The 9,652-nt window shown below is 44.5% G+C and overlaps 1 pseudogene; it reads left to right on the top strand.

The window, feature by feature from the left end:
- Positions 1-2,680: 2,680 nt before the first annotated feature.
- Positions 2,681-5,990, top strand: LOC123100801 (cytochrome P450 98A1; annotated as a pseudogene).
- The last annotated feature ends 3,662 nt before the right edge of the window (positions 5,991-9,652 follow it).

Here is a 9,652-nt window from a genome sequence, read left to right as displayed (position 1 = left end):
TCTTTGTCTTAGGGCCTGGCCCTTGGCGGCCTCCTCTTCTCGTCAGTCAAAGGTACAAAAAATAAAAATCATAAAAAATAGAAGTCATTTGCTCTAACCCAAAGCATAAACAAAGACATGTGTAGTCTCTCAAACAAGAACTTTACTATATATAAAAAATAAAGCGCTTCTCTGAACCTGTCTTCCTCGGTGGTAGGTGTATTTGTGTTGTGGCTCTTCCCCTCCAGCTCCAGAAATTAAAGGAGGGTGGCACAGAAGCGTGGAGGACGCAAAATACTGCGCAGACTTCATCACTGGGAAAGTGCCAAAGTGGCAAGTGTTGGGTGCTGCAGGGGCTTTGAAAGTGGTAAGTGCGGGAAGCACACGACCACGTTGGGCTGGCTATGATGTGTTTATACTTTTGGGATGGATTACTAACCTGGCCAGAATTCTGTTCGTGCCATGTCCACACCAAACAAACGAAAAAGCATGGATGGAGACACTTCGCTGTAAAAAGGAAAAAAAATGGGCATGAAGACACACCACAACTTGTTCTGCACCATTCTCAGGAAAAAAAATGTGCTGCAGCAGCCGGCGCGAGGCGACCAATTGTTTCTTGCTTAGCATCCTATGCATGTAGGAGTATCAGCTAGCATACACTGCACTGGGAGCAATCGCTATGGCTGATCACACGCTCCCAATCGTGTGGACTGGTTTAAAATTATGCGCTTGCTATTGATCAGATGCCTAGAATTTTTTTCAGGCCTCAATCAACAGCTTAGAGGGTGAGATAGGGAAGTCATAGCTGGCTGTGTCGTTGCCGGCGAGCTTGAGCCAAGACCTTGTTGGGAGGCGGAGATGATGTGTCCGGCAGCGGCTTGTCGTGCTGTTTCTGTTGGAGGAGAGCAAGGGGTTGGCTGGCTTGTGTTTGGTTCCATGTCGATCGGATTATATGACGCCCGACCTCGATACGGGGACGCATCAGTGTCGCCGCTGAAGCAGTGGAAGGGAGTGACTTATTCGAGTCGGAAGAGTTAGGATTTAGGCTGGAGGGGGGTTTGTGCAAGAGGAGGAAGAAGGGTGCGACCGGAGGGGGTTCCCATGGGAGGAGAAAGAAGGTATGACACAGTCGGATTCTGATCATTGGTGCAGAAAAAAAGTGATGGGAAGCAAAAAAAAAAAAAACTAGTTGCCTGTGAAATGGCGAACCCTTTAAAATAAATTTAAAGTGCAAACACCACGACTCACTCGTGCAGGCCTGGTCATCGTTTTGGCACTCGCTTGATGGGTGTCAAACAACCTTTTTTCCCTTCCATAGAGAAATGGCTAGAAGCAACTCTGGCAGTGTTGTCAACATCGCAGCCTTCAAAGATTGTTTACTTTGTGAAAGCCATAGCTGCAGGTAGAATAATTGGAGAAAGGTAGACAAATATACTGGAAATAGAAGTATTTGTCTTCTTATGCTCTCTTATGCAAAACTTCCACTTGCTTGTATCAACAGAAAAAGGGTTAAGTTTTGCACGTGAAAAAAACTGAGTCATTCATTATCAAAACTAATTTCCGGTTCATGTGCAACCAGCAATGCAAGTACACCATGTGATGCATTAGAGAATAAAATATCAACATCTTCAATACCTTAATTGTTTGAAAATACTTTTCATGATGGATCACATTATATAATTTTGGTGTTGTAGATATTGATATATTTTTCTAGAAACTTAGTCAAACAGGTACATGTTTGACTTTTGAAAAAATTAATAAACCTTATATTTTGAAATCGGAGGGAGTATTTATAGATCCTATGTGAATGTCAACAGAAGGTCATCAGTATATTAGAGCTTTCAAGAAATATGTACCGGAAGTTGTCAAACTTGTGTACCTGAACTTATTTGATCCAAATAAGAATCCTGTATGTTGTCCCTCCTGAGTACATGTTTTGGAGCAAGTGCTGGTTGGACGGGACAAGCGGAAGAATGGTGTCTCATCCACTGCAAGGCCGACGGCGGATCCCGGTGGCATGGCGCTGCGGAGGTTCGGCGACGGGCGTGCGTGGACGGATACGTGCAGCATGGTGGAATTGTCTGGTGTCGTGGTGGCGTCGACGGCAGGCCAGGCAAGGTCGATGGGTCAGTTACTGCTCTAGAGATGGACTGGTGAAAGATGGCGGCGACAGCCTCTGTGAGTGCGTCGGTCCGGTATGGACCCAGTCCTGGCGTGTGGCTGGGCTGGGGCATCCGGCTTTATATGTTAGGGTTTGGTGCGATGTCCGTCTGGTATTAATAATTGGATCCCGCACCAATGCACAAGAAGTTTAAGTTTTAATCGTTAAAACTTACGAATTTGCATATGAAAATTTTAATTTTCTCGGTCACGAGTATCAAGTTTGAGAGTTGAAACTCTAGGGAGCTTTTTTTTGCCGGTTGCAGGTACTAAAGCCATGATTTTATAGATACTAGCTAGATAGATAGATAGTCACGTCCATTATAGATACCTGCCCCGCCGCTGTATAGTCACGTCCATTATAGATACTAGATAGATAGGTAGATAGAGTAGAAGATAGATAGATAGAATAGATAGAAGATAGATAGATAGAACAGGTGGCCCATAAGCCACTGGTGCATCCGGTGCACGATTCTACAGGATATTTTCGTTCTCTGTTGCATGTGCCCATTAGTTTCTACTCTCACATATATGTACCTTGTGCATGTCCTACCACCATTTCTCCCAACCCAGAACAGAATAGAACAAAGCTAGCAGTCACTCATAGGTAGCCACCATGGACGTGGCCTCGCTGCTGCTCCCCTTGGTCCTGGCGCTGGTGGCGATCCCGATCTCGCTCGCACTACTCGACTGGCTGCGCCTTCCGCCAGGCCCGTGTCCGTGGCCGGTGGTGGGCAACCTGCGCCAGATCAAGCCCGTGCGGTGCCGCTGTTTCCAGGAGTGGGCGGAGCGGTACGGGCCTATCTTCTCCGTGTGGTTCGGCTCCTCCCTCACCGTCGTCGTCTCCACGCCGGAGCTGGCCAAGGAGGTGCTCAAGGAGCACGACCAGCAGCTCGCCAACTGCACCCGGAACCGCTCCACCCAGCGCTTCAGCCGCAACGGCCAGGACCTCGTCTGGGCCGACTACGGCCCGCACTACATCAAGGTGCGCAAGCTGTGCAATCTCGAGCTCTTCACGCAGAAGCGACTCGAGGCGCTCCGCCCCATCCGGGAGGACGAGGTCACTGCCATGGTCTCGTCCGTCCACCGCGCCGCCACCGGCCCCGGTAAGCAAAGCAAGCAGCCGAGATTTCATGTTCTTTCTCACCTCCGAACACTGATATTACTTATGCCATGCATTATACTCCCTCTGTCATATAATATAAGAGCGTTTTTGACTACTGGTGCAGTATCAAAAACGCTCTTATATTATGGGACTAGTGTCAAAAACACTCTTATATTATAGGACAGATGGAGTATATGGTTGCTGCTGCAAATGGTCGACGAATTGCTTTCTCCTGTTAGACTCATGTTGGGATGGGAGTTCGTTGGATTAGAAATGTTTAACTGTTGTGTACCTTTCTTAGTGTCAAGCTTGCATGAAAAGAAGAAAAAGAGCACTGCCATGCGCAACGATTTTGGATCTGATTTCAGTACCACAAACAGTACGAGCCATCCATCGAAGCGTCGTACCAAGGCTGGATGTCGAAGCATTGTACGCAGTGATTCTGACAGAAAAAGCCTTCATAGCAAGATTTTATAAGATTCATACCATAATTCTAATTGCAACATTTGTAGCGAAATACAACAAGATTCATAACTACTGATTTAAATAGCACTCTGTACCGTTTTGAGCAATGTCTTGCTAAATGAAATCAATGTACAATATATCGTTTGCTACACCGCGATAGATTCGCTATAGCAGATTTTAAAGGATGCACTATTTTGTCGTAGAACACTATTTTTTTTCCTTGTTAATACAACATAATTTTACTTGCAAAGGTCATAGTAAAATACTATAAGATTCATAGCAATATCCTATTGAGTTGAGTTGTAAATTAATTGTTCCAATATTTTTAGGTAATGAAGGAAAGCCACTGGTTGTGAGGAGTCACCTTGCCATGGTGTCTTTCAACAATATAACAAGGCTAGTTTTTGGGAAGCGGTTTATGAATGCAAATGGTGACATTAACGAAGAAGGGCAGGAGTTCAAGAGTATTGTCAACAACGGTATCAAAATTGGTGCATCTCTCTCTATTGTTGAATATGTTTGGTACTTGAGATGGCTGTTTCCACTTAATGAGGAGCTTTACAAGACCCACAATGAGAGAAGGGATCAGCTGACCAAGAAGATCATAGAAGAGCATGAGGTAGCAAGCATCATTTCGTGGATGCACTGTTGACTCTCAGAGAACAGTATGAGCTTAGTGATGACACAGTTTTCGGACTTCTATGGGTATGATGGATGCCCCTTCAAAATTTAATTAACATATCTTCATACAGTACATTTTGATTTTAGTGTCATAAGATGAGATGCTGTGCTAACTTTTAATGTGGAATAAAATATCAATGCCTTGTCAGTGCTCCCATTATTTGCATAAATGCTGCATTCCCTACCTTTTTATTGCGTTGATTGATTTTTGGGAGAAGGGAAAGTTTAGCCAAATTTACTAGATATACGTTTGGTGAGATGCCACTCTCTCAAGGTTGGTGTAAAATGCTATCTCAAAAACATCAACAACTCAAAAAAAAGGTTGCTGTAAGATGATGGGATTGGAAAATGCATGTTTATTTTCTCTTTATAAATATTCCCTCCTTCCCATATTAATTATTGCACAAACAAATGTATCTAACACTGATATACGTCTAGATACATTCGGCTGAGCAACAATTAATACAATGCCAAACTTGTTCATACTGGTAAACCAGTGTAATCTTTGTCACTGGATGTCTCCTCGTATATTCCTATATTGCACATGTCAAACTTGTTCATACTGCTAAATCAACATCGAAGAAGTACTCCCTTCGTCCAAAAAAGCTTGTCCCAAGCTTTTCTCTCAAATGGATGTATCTAGCACCAAGTTAGTGCTAGACACATTCATTTGAGGGACAAGCTTTTTCGGAAGGAGTACACGATATCTGCTATGTACTAAAGTTGCACCCTGATAATCTGATTGGCCCTCTTGTGATTTCTTTAGTGGTTACCACCCCAAGATTTGTTCCTCGTGCTCAGGACATCATCACTACTGGAATGGACACGACAGTCATATCAGCCGAGTGGGCAATGGCAGAGCTGGTTAGGTATCCCAGGGTGCAGAGGAAGCTACAAGAGGAGTTGGACAGTGTGATTGGCCGTGACCGGGTCATGTCCGAGACTGACTTCCAAAACCTGCCGTACCTGCTAGCCGTCGTCAAGGAGTCCCTCCGGTTGCACCCGGCAACGCCGCCCATGCTGCCCCACAAGGCCAGCACAAGCGTCAAGGTCGGCGGCGCCGATGTCACGGTGAATGTGTGGGCGATCGCTCGCAATCCCGATGTCTGGAGCAACCCGCTGGAGTACAGGCCGGAGCGTTTCCTGGAGAAGAGCATTGACATCAAGGGTGGTGACTTCAGGGTGCTCCCCTTCGGCGCGGGCCGGAGGGCGTGTCCTGGCGCGCAGCTGGGAATCAACCTCGTGGCCTCCATGATCGGGCACCTTCTGCCCATTTCGAGTGGTCTCTGCCAGAAGGTACCATGCCGGAGGATGTTGACATGATGGAGTCCCCCGGAATCGTCACATTCATGAGCATGCCGCTGCAGGCTGTCGCCAAGCCGCGCCTGGACAAGGAGGAGTTGTACAATAGGGTCCCGGTTGAAATGTGAGCAAGGTTTTGAATTCTGAATGATTTTTTTTCTCATGGGGGACAGAGATTCCAGGTTACCACGTAACCATGAAATACCAGACAAATTTCAGGCGAAATTTAAATCATATTTTGAATTCAAAATTATGTACCACTTATATACATTATTATTGAACTAAATATATTCAGAAACTGTCTGGTTAGGTCCGCATGACCGAGGGCCAAACCAGCGGCCTATATATATGGTTGGACTCGATATGGAAGACCCTAGTTACCACTACACCATCGCTATTTAGGTGTGATATGTTTCAGTTCCTGCCTATCTAACTACACATCGACAGTTTAAATTAATTTTTTTTGAAAGTTCTACTATTTGTTTTACTCGGTATATGGGTTTCTCATGGGGCAGCGAAATTTGTCGTTAGCGGGTGGTTTGTCAAAAAAAAATCCTTGGATGTGAGCAGCTTGGAAAGTTTTTTTAAGGAGCGGCATGGACTGTTACACCGTTGAGGATTTGTCCCTCCTTGAAAAAAGGTGTTTGGTTGAGCTCATGTTATTGTAAACTGGGTGTTAACTTTCCTTTGAAATCGTAAAGTTATAGTTTGAGATTGTTCAAACTTCTTGATGGCTCTAGGCAAAGACGCGCCAAGTGGCAACCCCCTTGGCTCTCGGAAAACTGTTTGCCCAGTGCCCGATGGATGGTTCTCGACGAAATTGAGTTTTCTTGAGAGGTGTACGCCGAGTACTCTTTGCCGAGAACAATTATTGGCAAAGCCTTTGCCAAGTGTTTCTGGCACTCGGCGTAGAGTGAATTTCCAGTAGTGTTTGTTCTACTTTGATTATGTACTTTGGTGTGTATTTGTATAGGATTTTGATTTGTACTAATGAAAAAAATTAGACAATGTATCTGTCCACCTATTACCTAATGCTATCCACGTAAATGATGGTTGAATATCGTTTTCTTGATGAAACTTGGCACTGTGTTCACATTTTAGGTCCTCTTAGGGCATCTCCAAAGTTGTATGTCAAACTGGTCGTAACTGTGTGGTCCGGACAGTTTGAACCCTCCAACGTTGTCCTCCAAACTCCGCGGACCGGTCCAAATGTCTGAATTCTCACAAAATGGAAGCAAACAGGTAGGAGGTTTGCAGGCGTCCGGACCTATGTCACGCACGCTACTAACTGCCCGGACCCACATAGCCAGTGACAGATCGAATAACTTTGGTAGTGGGCAGATTCGACTGGGTCTATATTGCATCATCGACCGGTACTTCTGTGTTAAAGACGACAAGGGCAAGGGCACAACCACCGGCGCTAAAGCCCAAACCGCCCAATAACGTGTCAGCCTCTTAGGAATCCCCTACCAAGTTGCCTCAGGAAAAAAAATGAAATCCCCTACCGAGTCCATCGTCATTCTCCTCTAAATCCCCGTTGCTGAGCCGCCCCAACCCGCTCCGTGCCACCGCACCACGCTGTGGTCCTTCGTCTGGCACTGCACCGCTTCTGCATGACACCAGCCACTTCTGTCGGCACCCAGTCCCGCGACACGTCGGTGCTGCACAGCCGCCCACTCGGTTCAGCTGTGCAGTGCGCCTCCCGCTGCTGTGCGCCGTCTTTCAAGAAGCAGCCAGAGGAGCAAGCGTTGCAGCTAGAAGCAGGCGTCACAACATTTGTTCCGACACCATACTCTACAGCGCATCAACTATCAAATTACACTTGCGCAGTGGCAGAACCAGAACTTTTGTGGAGCCTGGGCAAGTTAAGCCTAAGTGTACAACCTAGAAAATCACAATTCGAATATTCGGATACACATCATATAAGATAGCACCAAACTTCTGAACCACAAAACCACATTAATAATGAAGTGAAAACATGAATGTAATAGTCGCAAAAAATGTAATTTTAAAATGAACTAATATATAATATATCAATATCCGTTTCATAGACCAAATAAAGTTGAGTCTTGACAAGAAAAGATTTATAACCAGCCTTGCATAGAGACAAACTCGGCATGTTGCCAACAAAAATAAAGCTATCCATACCAGATGTCATTGTGCAATTTCTTCCACCACGAAAGCATCTCGCACTTGTTGATTTTTGCGAAAAGAAAGACATATATCTATATTTGGTTTTGTTCTCGTCAATCTACTAGGAAAACCAAGATTGATAAAAATCCAATCTTTTCTGTACCCCTACAGGTACCTCAAAGAAGGATAGGAGGAACATCGCCATGCTCATGACTACCGAGTTGATAAGGACCAACCGCCCCCATAATATAAGAGCTTTCCCTTCCATCAACTCAACTTCTTTTCAAATCGATCTTCAATACATTTCCACTCTTTATTAGTGAGTTTACGATGGTGTATTTGGATGCCCAAATAGGTAAATGGCAAAGAACCTAGCTCGCAACCAAACAACTGTTTATAACTATCATGTTCATCTTTGGCATGCCCAAAACAGAATAATCCAGTTTTGCTGAAATTAATTTTGAGCCCGGACATTTGTTCAAAAAGGCACGAAACTAACTTCATATTCCTTGCCTTAGTTGGATCATGTTCCATAAAGATAATGGTGTCATCTGCATATTGTAGAATGGATACCCCACCGTCCACCAGATGTGGGATAAGACCCCCTACCTGGCTGCCTTCTTTCGCTTTTTTTATAAGAACGGCCAACATTAAAAAGGATACGAGACATCGGATCTCCTTGTCTCAGTCCTTTCTGCATTTGAAAGTAATGGCCTATATCATCATTAACCTTACTTCCAACGCTGCCTTCCTGTACAAAGGATTCGACCTGCTTCCGCCAGGTTGCATTGAACCCTTTCATACGCAAAGCTTGCTGTAAAAATGACCACTTCACTTTATCATAAGCCTTTTCGAAATCCACTTTAAAGACCACTCCATCGAGTTTCTTTGAATGGATTTCATGTAAGGTTTCATGTAGGACAACCACACGCTCGAGTATATGCCGTCCAGGGATGAAGGCTATTTGAGTCGCCTGAACCACAAACTGAGCTATCTGTGTCAAACGGTTCGTACCACTTTAGTAAAAAAATTGAAGCTTACATTAAGCAGACATATCGGTCGGAACTGCTCAATCCGAATCGCTTCCTTCTTTGGTAACAACGTGATTGTTCCAAAGTTCAATTTAAATAGTTGCAATTGGCCATTAAACAGATCATGGAACATAGGCATCAAGTCACCCTTAATAAAATCCCAACATCTCTTATAGAACTCAACTGGGAAGCCATCTGGACCAGGTGCTTTGTTATTTTTCATTTGCGAAATCGCCTCAAACACTTCCTTCTCAGAGAACGGGGCCATGAGCACCTCATTCTTAGCATCTCCCAGTTGTGTTATGTTATCCACTGCACTCTCATTGAGTGCGACGCAGTTCTCAACTGGGGCCCGAACAATTTTTTTATAGAAGTTTAAAATATACATCTTAAGGTTCTCATGACCGACAATTATGCCTTCATACTGTTCAAGCTGAATGATTTTCTTTTTTCTATGTTTCCCATTGGCAAGCATATGGAAAAATTGTGTATTTATCCCCTCGAATCACCCGACACGCTTTAGCCCTAAGTGCCCATTTGATCTCTTCTTCTCGAAGAAGCTTTGCCAAACAGACCTCAGCTTCTCTTTTAGCCACTCGCTCATCAGTGTCTAACGAGTGACTCTCAACTTTTATATCAAGATCATTAATGATGTTAAGCAGTCTCTCTTTCTGCTGCTTATAAATACCACTATCGTTCTTGGCCCAGCCGCTCAAAAACTGTTGAATGTGTCTAATCTTAAATTGCTATCTTTCGACATTGGACTCACCCCTTTGCTCTGACTCCCAATACTTTA

This window comes from Triticum aestivum, chromosome 4D (genome assembly GCF_018294505.1).
Source record: "Triticum aestivum cultivar Chinese Spring chromosome 4D, IWGSC CS RefSeq v2.1, whole genome shotgun sequence".
NCBI lineage: Eukaryota > Viridiplantae > Streptophyta > Magnoliopsida > Poales > Poaceae > Triticum > Triticum aestivum.
This window is presented reverse-complemented; position numbering and strand designations above follow the sequence as displayed.